This window comes from Sciurus vulgaris (genome assembly GCF_902686455.1).
Source record: "Sciurus vulgaris genome assembly, chromosome: X".
NCBI lineage: Eukaryota > Metazoa > Chordata > Mammalia > Rodentia > Sciuridae > Sciurus > Sciurus vulgaris.
In genome coordinates, this window is record NC_136471.1 from 71,341,198 (window position 1) to 71,356,613 (window position 15,416).

Here is a 15,416-nt window from a genome sequence, read left to right on the forward strand (position 1 = left end):
TCCTTTAGCTTTTGTTTATCTGGAAGGATCTTATTTCATCGTCAAATCTGAAAGTAAGTTTTGCTGGGTATAAGATTCTTGGTTGGCATCTGTTTTCTTTCAGGGCTTGGTAAATGTTGTTCCAGGCCCTTCTAGCTTTTAGGGTCTGGATTGAAAAATCTGCTGATATTCTTATTGGTTTCCCCCTTAATGTAATTTGATTCTTTTCTCTCACAGCCTTTAAAATTCTGTCTTTATTTTGTATGCTAGGTATTTTCATTATAATGTGCCTTGGTGTGGGTCTGTTGTAATTTTGTATGTTTGGAGTCCTATAAGCCTCTTGTACTTGGTTTTCCATTTCATTCTTCAGATTTGGGAAATTTTCTGATATTATTTCATTGAATAGATTGTTCATTCCTTTGGTTTGTTTCTCTAAGCCTTCCTCAATCCCAATATTTTTTAAATTTGGCCTTTTCATGATATCCCATAGTTCTTGTAGATTCTGTTCATGATTTCTTACCATCTTTTCTGTTTGGTCAACTTTGTTTTCAAGATTAAATATTTTGTCTTCATTATCTGAGGTTCTGTCTTCCAGGTGTTCTATCCTATTGGTTATGCTTTCTATGGAGTTTTTAACTTGGTTTATTGTTTCCTTCATTTCAAGGATTTCTGTTTGTTTTTTTTTTTCAATATCTCTAACTCTTTATTGAAATGATCTCTTGTTTCCCGTTTTTGCTTGCTCCTTTAAGTGTTGATTTGTGTGATCATTTAATGCCTGCATTTGCTCTTTCATCTCCTCGTTTGCTTCCCTGATTGTTTTAATTATGTACATTCTGAACTCCCTTTCTGACATTTCTTCTGCTGTGCTGTCATTGGGTTTTATTGATATAGTATCTAGGTTTGTTTGGGACATTTTCTTCCCTTGTTTTCTCATATTGGTCAGATGTCAGTGGGACTTTGTGATATTTCAGAATTCTTCTATTGGCTTATATTGTCCCTGTAGATTTCAAGTGTTTCACCTTCCTTCCTTCAGTAGCCTGAAATCTTGGAGTAACTTGATAATGCAGTGCTTCCAAGGCAATCTGCCTCTAGTCCTCTACTGGTTCCAGGACTTAGAGGTGGCTCTGTGTGGAAAGGCTCTCACTGGGCGGTCTGCTCCGAGAAGCTAGCCTGGATAATCGCTTCCCTCTGTAGGTGGCTGGGCTGCGGGCTCCTTGGGGAAATCCCTGGCTGCCCTGTCCTGGTCCCTGAAGCAACCTGCGGGCAGGAACTCGCTGCCCTGGTTCAGGGAACTGAAGCTTGTTTCTGTGCAGAAAGGCTCTCACTGGGGGGCCTTCTCTGAGATGCTGGAGAATTTGACCCTGTGGGAGGAGCCCACTGCTGGAGTGCACAGGGCCACCTGGGAGGACTCTAGGTGCTCTGCCTTACTCTAATAAGCTACCCAAATCTGGGCCTGCCATCTGGGCAGCGCTTCACCGCTTCACCGGTTTGGGGAGACTCACCCCAAGGCTCTATTTTAGTCCGAGTCTCTCAATGCCTCCCCTTCTTGAATCCTGGGTTCTGGAGCAACTGGAGATGCAGTCACCCTCTAGTCTTCCATCTTGGATCGCCAGATTTTCTTGAATAATATTTTGCCTTCATATTTCAAAAAACAGGCCACCTCATTAAGTCTTTACTTACAATGTTCAAGACAGAAAAACTATACCAACCAACCCAGGATAAGATGGTTCCACTTATAAAATTAACAAAACATTTGAAGAAATATTAACACCAACCACTTATAAACTCATCAAAAAACAGAAGAGTGAGACACTTCATTAATCTTTCTGTGAGGCCAATATTATGGACATTAAAGTTAAATATATCACAACAAAGAAATCTACAGAACAATATCCATTATAAGGTGGGTGAAACATCCGCAAACAATACAAACCAACTGAATCCATTGACATATACAAAGGTTTTTACAACATGAACAGGAATGTACAGGTAGTTCATCACATGAAAGTCAATTGATGAAATGCAACATGTTAATATAATAAGGTAGGAAAAACATGTTTATCTCAATTTACAAAATAAAATTACTGATGCATTATGATGAAAAATTAATGAATTAGAAATTGAAGAGAATTTCCTCAGTATAATGAAGGGTAACCATAAGAAACACAACTACCATCATACTCAATGGTGGGTAACTGAAAGTTTTACCACCAAGCTCAGGAATGTTCCTGATAAGAAGACCCACTATCACCACTATGACAACTTTTAGTCAGTATGTATTAGAAGTTATATACAAGGCAGAAAATAAACTCAAAAGAATAATGAGATAAAGGAGAAAATAACACCATCTTTTTCTACATATGACATAAAAATATATGGAAAAATCTAAACAATTCACCAAAATTAGACCTAAAACATATTTTTTGATTTACAATATACAATATCCACATATGAAAATCCTTTGTATTTTTATACACTTGCAATGAATAATCCAAAATTAAATTTTAAAAATTGTTTCTAATAGCTCAAAAAGGATATATCTAGGAATAAATTCTTCCAAGAAACTGGAAACCTAGTGCACTGCAAACTCCATAACATGTTGAACAAAATTTGGAAGTATCTATGCTGGATATAATGGCGCATGCCTGTAATCCCAGAGACTCAGAAGGCTGAGGCAAGAGGATCAAAAGTTCAAAGCCAGCCTCAACATATTAGCAAGGCCCTAAGTAACTTAGTGAGACCCTGTCTGAACATAAAAATAATAAAAAGGACTAGTGATGTGACTCAGCACCCTTGCATTTAATCCCCAGTATAATGAATGAAAAGACATTGCATGTTTGAGTTAAAGTAATGCATATTAAAGTATTAATACTCCTCAAGTTGTTCAACAAATTCAAAAATATTTTTACAAAAATTTTAATTTCTTTTTTATTTATTTGCAGAAATGGATATTTCAATTTATTTTACATAGAAAAGCAAGGAACTCTGAACAACTAATATAATATTTAAAACAAAACAGAGATATAAGATTCAAATTCCTGATTTTTATTCTTGCTGCAACGTATCAGTAATCAAAATAATGTGGTACTAACATAAAGATAAGTAAATATAAAATAAAAAATTTAGAAATAAACACACATCGGTGGTCAATTGATTTTCCACAGTCATGCCAAGATTGTCCAATTTGAAAAGAAATATGTTCAACAAAAGATGTTAGAAAAACTAGATATGAGCAAGGAAAGGAATGAATTTGAACTATTATCTCAGTCCATATAAAAATTTAAGTCAAATTATTGAAAATACTAAATGTAAATGCTAAAATTCTTAAATTTTTGGATGGTTGTAAATGTTCATGGCCTTAGATATGTCAACAGATTTTTAAAGACGACACCAAAATCAGAATCAACAAAAAAGTAGATAATTTTAATTAATTAAAATTAAGATATCTTAAGTATCAAAAGACACTGTCAATAAAATAAAAATATCACACAAAAAAGAAGAGATATTTGCAATTCATATAATATATAATATCCCAATATTAAGCATATACACAATCTTTTGAAACAAAAAGAAGAAATGAGAAAAATGGGCAAATTAGTTATTTTATGTTGATGGTTAGTTTTTGTTTTTGTTTTTTTGCAGTACTGGTGGACAAACATAGGAACTTTTCACATTCTATACAAGCATTCTTCCAGTTTTCTACCCACCCCTGACCAAACACTAAACTGACTTTTCTGTATATCTCTAATAAGCACATGAACAGATGCCACACCACGTTAGTGAAATCAATAAAAAAACCACGAGATAACACTACACATCTACAAATAAACTTATAAAACAGTGAAAAATAACCATGTTCATAAGGAGTATTTTGAACATATGAGGGGAATAATTTGAACCCTCATATGTTCTTGGTAGAAATGTAAAATGGTGCAGTTCACCGTGAATATTTTTCTGGTTCCTCCAACAGTTCAACTTAGATTACCATCTCAATTAGTAATAATGCATAAAAGTATCTATCCAAAAGAATTGGAAACATATATTCACATGAAAGCTTAGAAATTGACATAATGGAGTATCTGTCATAGTAATCAGAAAGTTTAAGCAACTCAAATATCCATCATATGGTGAATATGAAACAAATGCCGGTATATCCATACATGTGTAATAGTGCTCAAACATAAAAATAGTGAAGTTCTGATACATCTTGCATGATGAATTGCCTTGAAACTATTAAAACTAAAAGAACCCAAATAGAATAGTTCAAGTAGTATCATGTCATTTATATAAAATGTCTAGAATAGACAAATTCATAGAAACTGAAATTAAATTAGTGATCTTTAGAAAATACACTAGGTGTAAAATTTGAATCTATGGGGTTTCTTTTTGGGATAAAAGGAATATTCTCAAATTAGTAGTGATATTGTGGCAAAGGTTAGAAAATGTTGTGCATGTACTGAAAAATCATTTAACTATTGTTATGATTTGGATAATAAGTGGCCCCAAAAAATCTCCCGTGTTAATGCAGACATGTCCAGAGGTTTAATGATTGGATTATAGAAGGTGCAACCTAATCAGTATATCCCAATTTGAATGGGCTATGTGGTGGTGACCTTAGTCAGGTGGTACATGACTGAAGAAAGTAGGTCACTGGGGCGAGCTGTTGGGGTTTATATTTTATCCACAGTTGTCTCTCTCTTTCTCTTCTTCCTGGCTACCATGAAGTGAGAAGCATTCATCTGCTATGTCCTTCTGCCATGATGTTATACTTCACCTATTCCCAGAAAAATAGGGTCTGCTGAGCATAGACTGAGACCTCTGAAACCATGAACTTAAGATAAACTTTTCCTCCTTTAAGTAGTTCTTATCAGATGTTTTGGTCACAATGATTAAAGCCTAAGTAGTATCATTGCTATGACTATCCTGACAATGCGGTTCAAAACACTTGGAAACTGGTTTATGGGGGTACTACGGAATTTTTGGAGATTCAATCTAGAGAAGACTTAGAAGGATATAAGCAGAATTTAGTAGGCAATTCTGATGGGAGCTCAGAAGACCAGAATACACATAGGAATGCAGGTAGTAAAGACTGTACTCATGAAATTTCAAAGTGTAATAATGACTAAATATGACTAGAGGCTATTCATGTAAAATTTTGGCAAAAAAAATTGCCTGCAATTTGTCCATGTTCTTTGTGTTAGGTTAAATTTAAAGGTGATGGTCTAAGTAATTTGGCAGAGGAAATTTTAAGGCAGCGCAATATTCAACCAATGGCATGCGTTTTGCTGGTGTATTTTGGCCAAGTTTACTGTGACAATCAGGAACATAATGTAGAGAATAATGGTTTTTAAAACTTTCAATATGAATAGAAAAATGTTTGTAAAATTGGGGCCTGTGAAGCTGTGGATATTAAAGTGATTTCCATTACTAAAGAGAAGCTAAGTGCTTAGCAGAGAAAGTATGAAAGATGCCTCAAAAGAATCTAAGGAATCTGCAAGATCATGCCCATGGCAGACTTAAGGGTATAAAAATAAAAACTCCTTTTAGAAGTGAACTTGGGTGCACCCTGCTTGTGCAGGTATGCCTACAAAGTTATTTTCCCAGATTTTTTTCACTATTGTCAGCTTTCCAGGCACTTGAAGGCCACTGTAGCCATGGTCCAAGGGAGTCCAGCTACTGATCAAGCTAGCCACAATCCTTGATATCATCTACATATTGCTATTGCTTAAGGAATGCATGATTCCAGATTTAGAGTCTTCTATTGATTTATGAAAGGAAGGCCTTGGATATCAGGCAAAATATAGCAGGGTCAAAATCCTGGTGGGCTTCCTTTGAGGAGGCAATGCATGAAAACTTGAAGGTGAAGCCAAAGCCTCATTGGAGAACCCTGTGGTAAAGAGATTCAAGTTATATAAAACACCTACTAAAGAAAACTGCAGGCTGAAGACAGGGGCAGCCTAAGGGAGAGACCATGTGGATGACAACTGGAAAAGCTACAGTAGCAGGGCTGCCCAAGCCATTTAGAGCTCACATTTCAATACCACAAGCTCTTGGTAATGAATTTGAAGCTATAGGACTGATTTTTCTCAGTTGGGTTTTGGGATTCCTTTGGTCCCATCCCTACTTTATATGGCCCTATTCCTCCCTTTTGGAATGGAAATATTTACTCTGTGATATTACAGTACATATAATTTATTTTGATATTTACAGGAGCTCACAGACAAAAGTTACACTTACGTCTATGAGAAGACTTTGTACCTGGATTCTTGGAAATGGGGAAAGTATTTTGCATTGTGAGACTGACATGAGTTTTTGGAGGTCATAGGTGTAAAGTTATGATTTGTATATAAGGTATCACCCAAAAGTTTCTGTGTTAAAACAGAAGTGTTTACAGATAAAATTTTTGTTTTATGACATCTGTCACAAAACTAGTCTATTCCATTTTGAATGAACTAAGTAGGTCTAAACACAGGCAGGTGTGGCATGGCTGTAGAAAGTAGGTCACTGGGGGAATGCTGCTGGGAGTTTTATTTTGTCCCTGATGCCTAGGTCTTTGTCTCTTTTTCTGAGATATCATTAGGTATGCACCTTTTATCTTCCATGCCCTTTCACTACTGGGTTCTGCCTCACCTCAAATTCAGAGCAATGGAGTCAGAAACTGTAAGCCCAAAATAAATTTGTCCTCCTCTGATTTGCTGTTGTCAGACATTTTGGTAAAAGTGATGAAAATCTAACACAATTGTATACCTTAAAATAGTTGAAAAGATGAAATTCATAATATTTTAATTTTATCTTGATAAAATGTAAATTCAGGTATCTTAGATGACACATAAACTTGTGTATACAGCATCCAGGTGTAGAAGCAGAATATTTTTAGTATTTCAGAAGCACAGATTTTTTCTTCTCACTTGAATAAATAATACTCTTTTACACTCACACTTCACTGTCAAGAATTTCATTCTTTGAATTCATGTGACAAGAACTTGGGAAGAAATTTCTGGTCAGTTGCTGAGGTCAGCTGCATTATTGGTGGGCATAGGTTGCCACTGGGAACAGCAACACACAAATGCAGTAATAGCAGAGAATTTGGATTTGCCAATTAAAACCTATGAAGCTGACACAAGCAGGCATTTCCCTGCTGTGATTACCTGCTAACACTAAAGTTGACTTTCTGCTGGGTGCAGTGGTACATGCTTATGATCCCAGTGACTGCGGAAGCTGAGGCAGGAGAATCATGAGTTTAACGCCAGTCTTAGTAACTCAGTGAGTTCCTATGCAACTAAGTAAGACCCTATATCTAAATAAAATATAAAAAGGGCTGGGGATATGCCTTAGTGGTAAGTGCCCCTGGGTTTAAGCCAGTACCAAAAAATGAAAAAATAAAAAAATGGACTATCTGGAGTGCAGATGGATATAATTTAGACAGACCTACCCACAGGCAAAAGTGGGGAACCTGGCTTGACCCCTAACTTCAGTTTCATTGTCAGTGCCTTTTTCTCTGCCATGCAGTAAATAAAGCTCTTCAACAGAAGTAAATGGGGTCAACATATAGCTGTCTCTGCCAGCTCTGTTTCTCTATATAAGTTGGCTCCATAAGGACACTTTGAACCCTCATATAAAATCATACCAATTTTACTATGTTTAAGAAATATTTCATCAACCTGTTTTAGATCCATACTATAAGTTTATACCTAAATTAGAGGAGGAATAGAGAAAAATATCAACGTTTCATTTTTGCTTTGTTTTGTTTTCAACTTTTCATAAGGTTAAATAGTACATGGCTTGGCTCTGAAGGAACCATAGTAAATAGGGTTTGGCAGCATCTCCCAAAGTGAACCTGACATTGGAATAAACATAAGAAACACACTATATTTAACAAAAAATATCTGTATATATATATATCTAATCAAGGACTCATAAGAGAAAGAAGCTCATGATGTGTATAAGAAGAAGCAATAACCATCATAGTAGATGAGTAGACACATGAACGATATGAAAAAGCAAAGTAACAACCACTTCAAACAGCCCATAATCCTTTAACAACTGAATACATCAACAACACATTGTAGGGAATATCAGGGAAAAAAATTGGAAAATTCATAGTTAAAAGATATTCTATGAGCTAAAAGAAGATATAAGGAGTGAAATTAGAGAGAAAAATGCAGGAAATGAAAGATAACTTTAATAATGAAATAGAGATTCTGAAAAGAACCAAATAGAATTCTTGAAAATGAAAGATTCAAAAAATCAATTTAAAAATTCAATGGAGAGCATCACCAATAAATTTTCCCACTTTGAAGACAGACTTTTGGGTCTTGAAGACAAAGCATAAAATCTTGAAAATACAGTTGATCATAAAAAAAAGATGTTGAGATTACCAGGATAGTCAAGAAACCTGAGATAACCTCAAGAGAGTCAGTTTAAGAATTATTGTGGTCTATGATGGCTCAGATATAAAAACAAAAGGGATGAACTAAGCTAGGTGTGGTGGTGCACGCCTATAATCCCACCAGCTTGGGAGGCGGAGGCAGGAGGATCACGAGTTCAAAGCCAGCCTCTGCAAAAGCAAGGTGCTCAGCAATTTAGTGAGACCCTGTCTCTAAATAAAATATAAAATAGGTCTGGGGATCTGACTCAGTGGTCAAGTGCCCCAGAGTTCAATCCCTGGCACCAAAAAGAAAGGGGGATGAGCAATATTTTTAATAAAATAAGAACTAAAATAAGAAAATATAATAAAAATTTCCAAACCTTAAAAATGAAATGGAAGTTAAAATATAAGAGGCATATAAGACTCCAAATATCCAAATAGCAACAGGTCTACTCCAAAACACATTATAATAAAAATGTATAAAATACAGAATGAGGATAGAATTATAAAAGATGAAGAGGAAAAAGCACTGGTGCCATTTACAGGTCCATTTGGATTTCATTTGATTTCTCAACCCAGGTTGTAAAAACCAGGTGGGTTTGAAATAATATACGCTAGACTTTGAAAGCAAATGGGTGCCAACCAATTATTATACTCAACAAAATTAAGCTTCAGAATTAAAAATGAAATAAAAACTGTCTAGAATAAACAGAAATGAAAAAAATTAATAACTACAAATCCTGCACTATAAAACATACTCATTGAAATATTTCATGAAAAAGAAATAAAAAATAAAAATGAAAACCAATATAGGAATGCATTATAATAAAAGAACCATCTATAAAAGGAAAAACAAGGCTGAATTACACAGCAAAAATAAATGAAAATGGCAAGAAATAAAAATCATCTCTCTATAATGACATTAATTGTAAAAGCCTAAACTTCAAACAAAAGATAGATTGGAAAATTGGATTAAAAAGAAGACACAATACGTTGCTTGCGAGAGTCTTACCTTATAGGAGAAGACATCCATAGACTCGAGGCAAAATTGGAGAATATATACAATGCAAACTTTAGCTGTAAAGAAGTAGATTTACCATTCTCGTATCAGACAAAATGAACTTTAAGGCAAAATAATCAGAAAAAACAAAAAAGCCATTTTATACTGCTTAAGGGAGTCATACAACAAGAATAACAGTCATGTGAATATTTATGCCCAAAGAATGAGCATCTATGTACATCAAACAAACCGGTCTCAAAATCATTAATTAAATAAACCAAAACAAAATAATACTGGGTCTCATCACTAGACAGATCATCCTAAAAAAACAACTAATTAAAGAAGCTACAGAACCAAAAATTGCAATTAGTAATTTACACTTAACATACATACATAGAATATTTCATCCATCAATGACTGAATATGCTTTCTTCACAGCAGCACATGGATTATTTTCTGAAATAGATTATATCTTAGGCCATAAATCAACACTTAGCAAATACAAAAAACAGAGATAATATTGAAACTAGTCTTGAAAATCAGGATCAGATCCTGTGCCCTCATTGTTGAAGAATGAATACTCCAGAAACACTATGACAAGAGCAAAAAGTTTATTTAAAGGATAGAACAGAGAAAGAGACTCCTCCAGAGAGAGGGGGGTCCAGAACTGGTGCCAAGGGGAGTGTGTTTGTCTTGCCCCTTTTATAGATTTTATTTTCCCTTCCTCCTCTTATCTCAACTACTGGTGATCAAAAGCCCAGAGAGGAGCTGCCCAAGGGGTACCTCTCCCTATTTTCCATATAGGAGAAGGCAGGAAAGGAGCCACCCAGCAGGTACTCATTAACATCTCCTTCTTGGGAACGATTTCTTGGAGGCAGGTGACCTTGGCAACAGGTGATCAAGGAGGGGAAGTGTCTAGAAGGTACAAGCATTTTATTTCCAATTGCACCAACCCCCATCTTCCCAAATCAATCATTTACTATCTACACTGACTATCCTTTTGCCTTTGTCTCAATACTTTGCATTCAATCAGATCATAATGGAATGAAATTAGTAATCAATGATAAGATTAAAAAATAGAAGATACTTTAACTCTTGGATACTAAATAATACACTATTTAATGATAGCAGGATAAATCAATGATGAAATTTTTAAAAACTTAGATGTAGTAAAAATAGTGATAAAATATTCAAAATATGTGCAACTCTATGACATCATTTCTAAGAAGAAAGTTCATGGTATTGACAGCATTCATTGAAAAATAATCACCAAAATTAATCTAGCATTACATATCAAAGTCGTAGAAAAAGAACAAATCAACACCAAAATCATTAGAAGACAGGAAATAATTGAGATCAGAGCTGAAATCAGTGAAATTAAAAATTTAAAAATTCAAAAAGATCAACAAAACAAAAAGTTGGCTCTTTGAATGAACGAAATTGTTAACCTTAGTGAATCTCACCAAAAGAAAGAGGGTAAACACAAATTTTTAAAAAATTGTCATAAAAATGTAAATATTACCATAGACAATACTGAAATACAGAGAATAATCAGAAGCTATGTTGCAATTTTACATTCCAATAAATTAGAAAATCCTGAAGATGTTGAGAGATATCTAGAGAAACCTACCCAAATTGAAGCAGTAGGACATAAAAAAAATTTAAGCAGATCAGTTTCAATCAATGAAATTGAAGACAACATCAAAAGTTACCAACAAAGAAAGCCCAGGACTGGATAGATTACCAGGCATTTAAATAAGAACTAACACCAATTCTCCTCAAATTTTTCCATGGAACAGAAAAGGAGAGAACCCTGCCAAATTCATTCTATGAAGAAAGTTAACACCCTGATACACAAAACCAGAAAAAGAAACATCAAGGAAAGAAAATTTTAGACCAATAATCTTAATAAACATAGATGGAAAAATTCTTAATGAAATACTGGCAAATTGCATATAAAATCACATAAAATAGATAGTTCACCATGATCAAGTGGATGCAAGGTTGCTCAACATATGGACAACAATAAATGGAATTCACCATATAAATAGACTTAAGTAGAAGAATTACATGATTATCTCAATAGACACAGAGAAAGCATTTGACAAAATATAGCATCCATTCATGTTCAAAACGCTACAAAAACTAGGGATAGTAGGAACATACCTCAACATTGTAAAAGTTACATAAGTTCAAGCTAATTTAAAATGGAGAAAAACAGAAAGCATACCCTCTATAAACTTGCACAAGGCAGAGATGCTCTCTTCTACCGCATTTATTCAACATAGTCCTTAAAACTCTAGTCTAAGCAATTAAAGAATAAAATTAAAGGGATATGAATAAGAAAAGAAGAATAAAAGCTATCCCTATTTGCCAGCAACATGATTCTATGTTTAGAAGTCCCAAAAAACCCACCAGAAAATTTCTACAACTCATAAATGAATTTACCAAGCTAGCATGAGAAAAAATTAACACCTATAAATCAATGAGGTTACTATAAATCAGTGATGAATCAGCTGAAAGAGAAATTAGGAAAACTGTACAATTCACAATAGCCCCCCCACCAAAATAAAATACTTGAGAATCAGTTTAAGAAAAGTGGTGAAAGATCTCTATGATGAAAATTACAGAACACTAAAGATAGAAACTGAAAAAGAGCTTAGAAGATGGAAAGATCTCCCATGTTATTGACCCAATTATGACATGTACATAGAGGAATATACCACAGTAAATTTCACTTTGAATAGATGATAGACCTCTAGAATATATGAAGGAAAACAGGGGAAGGAAGAGGGAAAGAAAAGAGAAAATAATGGTGACTGAAATGGAAGAAATTATATTTTATACATGTATTATTGTTTCAAAATTAACCCACTTTATTTAAAACTGTAATGAAATAATAAAAACATTTTTTTCAAAATGTACTAGAAAGGGATGCCTAAAGACAAAGATAAACAGACAACTTGATACCATTTAGAGAATATTACAACAAATCCATAAAGAACTAGAAGGACTAAAATATGAATTTCAACGTTGAAGATTAAAACATAAATACACAAAATAACTGGTTTCAGTTTCTTGCCTAATTCTAGGTCTTTGACCCACTTTAAGGTCACTTTTGTACAGGGCGAGACAGAGGGATTAAATTTTTTTTTTATTCTACATATGGTTTTCCAGTTTTCCCAGCACCCTTGTTTGAAAAAAAACTATATTTTCTCCAATGCATTTTCTGGACATTTTTGTCTAATATCAGATAATAGTATTTATATGGCTTTTTCTCTGTGTCTCCTATTCTGTACCATTGATCTTCATGTTTGTTTAGGTGCCAGTACCATGCTGCTTTTTTTTTTTTTTAAACTGTAACTCTTTAGTATAATTCGAAGTCTGGTATTTTGAGGCCTTCAGCATCACTCCTTTTATTCAAAATGATTGGGCTACTTTGGGTCTCTTACTATCCAAATAAATTTTATAAATTTTTTTGTTTATTTGTTTGTTTTAGTTCTGTGGAGAATAGCATTGGTATTTACTTTGATAGAGCTTGTATTATAGTGAATTTGTATAATGATTTTGGTATTATAGGCATTTAGAGAATATTAACTCTGACTATCCAAGAGAATTGGAGGTCCTTTCATCTCTTAATGACTTCTTCAATTTCTTTCTTCAATGTTCCATAGTTTTCATTGTAGAGGTCCTTTACATCCTTTATTAGATTAATTCACATAAATTTTTTAAGTCATTGTGAAAGGCATAGTTTGACTAATATTTTTTTAGAAGGTTTCTTATTGAAATATGGGAAAGTGAATTAGGTATGTTGCTCTTATATGCATCTATTTTGCTAAACACATTTGTCAGGTCCAGAAATCTTCTGGTACAATTTTTTGATTTTTCTAAATATGGGGTCATGTTGTCAGCGGAGATAATTGGTGCTCTTTTTTTCCAATTTGTATTCCTAAAATTCCCTTCTCTTTCTTGATTGCCCTGGCTAGAATTTCAAGGACTATATTGAATAGGAGTGATGAGAGTGAGCAGTCTTTGTTTGTTTCTTTTTTTAGAGGAAATGCTTTCAGGTTGCCTCCATTCAGTATAATTATGGCCATAATTTTTTCATATGTAGATTTTACAATGATGAAGTAAGTTCTTTCTCTAGTGTTTTAAACATGAAATGGTGTGCACTTTGTCAAATGCTTTTTCTGGATCTATTGAGATAATCATGTGATGCTTGTCCATAAGTTTACTTATGCAGTAAATTATATAATATTGGTTTTCATATTTTGAACCAAAGGAGATTCCTGGGGTACAGTCTTCCAGCATGGACTACTAATGGCTGGGCTCTGGAGGTGTGCTGATTTAAAATCTCCATACAGATTGGCATTCAAGCAAGAGACTGGAGCATATATAAGACTAAACTCCACCCCTAGGAGTTCTGCTTCCAGGATTAATCCTCTCATCCTTGCAACCTCACTGTGAGGATGGTGCAAGCATTGCACTTCAGACTTAGCACTACAGAGAAGGGAAGCTGAAAATATTTTGATCTCTAGTGGAAACAGTTCTTTGACTTTTCAACAAGATCTTTTTTTAAATTTTTTATTCTTTTCTCTCTCAAGCTTCTACCATTTTTAAACCATTTATTTTTTATGCCTCAGCTTATTGAGGATTAGGAGATTGATTAGTATATTTTAGTTTTATTTTATATTCTTTAATTTTTACTTCTAATTTTTAACTTTTTACTTTATATATATTTTTCTCTTGCTTCTCTGTTTCCCTTGATTCTGTTTCTCTCTAGTCTCCTACTAACATAGTCAAACGCTATTATTCCCTCAATTTTTACTTCTATCTTGTATCCTCATTCATCATAAACATCCTACACACTTCTATTCTCTCTTTGTTCATCTTTTGAAATTGTAAGCCCTTTTGCAAACTGAACATTTTATAGTAGGTAATAACTGAACATATCATTTATGTTTACTGAAATAAAACAGTAGATGTTTTTGTAGGAGCTACGTCATTTAAGGCTATATATTGTTTGCATTGGTTGCTGTTATTACTTGTCTCCCCCTTAACAGAGAGACATGGAAACCTTCAGGGACACTAATCTCTAGGGTAGAAAATGTACTGCCTCAGATCTATACTGCTAAATGATAGACACACAGACAAAATGAAAAAACAAGGGGACAAATCACCCCAAATGAACCAAGATGCTCCAATAATAGATTACATTGATACCCCACTTGAAGAAATGTCAGAGAAGGAGTTTTGAAGGTACATAGCTAAACTGATCCATGAGGTGAAGGATGATGTAAGGAGTTAAATCAGAGAAAATACAGGAGAAGAAGAATCATTTCAGTAAAGAGATAGAGATTCTGAAAAAAATCATTTGGAAAACCTCAAAATGAAGGAATCAATACACCAAATAAAAATTCAACGAAAGTCATCACCAACAGACTAGACCTCTTGGAAGACAAAACCTCAGGCAATGAAGACAAATATATACTCTTGGACATAAAGTTAACCATGGAGAAAAAATGTTAAGAGACCATGATCAGAACTTTCAGTAAGTATGGGATAACCTGATAGGATCAAATTTAAGATTTATCAGGATAGATAAAGGCTTGGAGATACAAACCAAAGGAATGTACAATCTTTTAAATAAAATAATATCAGAAAATTTCCTAAAACTAAATAATGAAATGGAAAATCAAATACAGAAGGCTTACAAGACCCAAAATACACAAAATTATAACAGACCCACAACAAGGTACATTATTGTGAAAATATCTAACTTACAGAATAAAGACAGAATTTTAAGGACTGTCAGAAAGTAAGGTCAGATTATATTCAGAGGGGAATCAATTCAGATCTCAGCTGATTTCTCAACCCAGACCCTCAAAGCTAGGAGGTTTGGGAATAAAATATACCAACCTCTGAAAGAAAATGGATGCCAATCATGAATCCTATATCCAGCAAAATTAAGCTTCACATTTGAAGATGAAATAAAAAGCTTCAATGTTAAAAGAATTCAACACTGAAGAGCCTGCACTGTAGAAAATTCTTGGCAAAATATTTCATGAA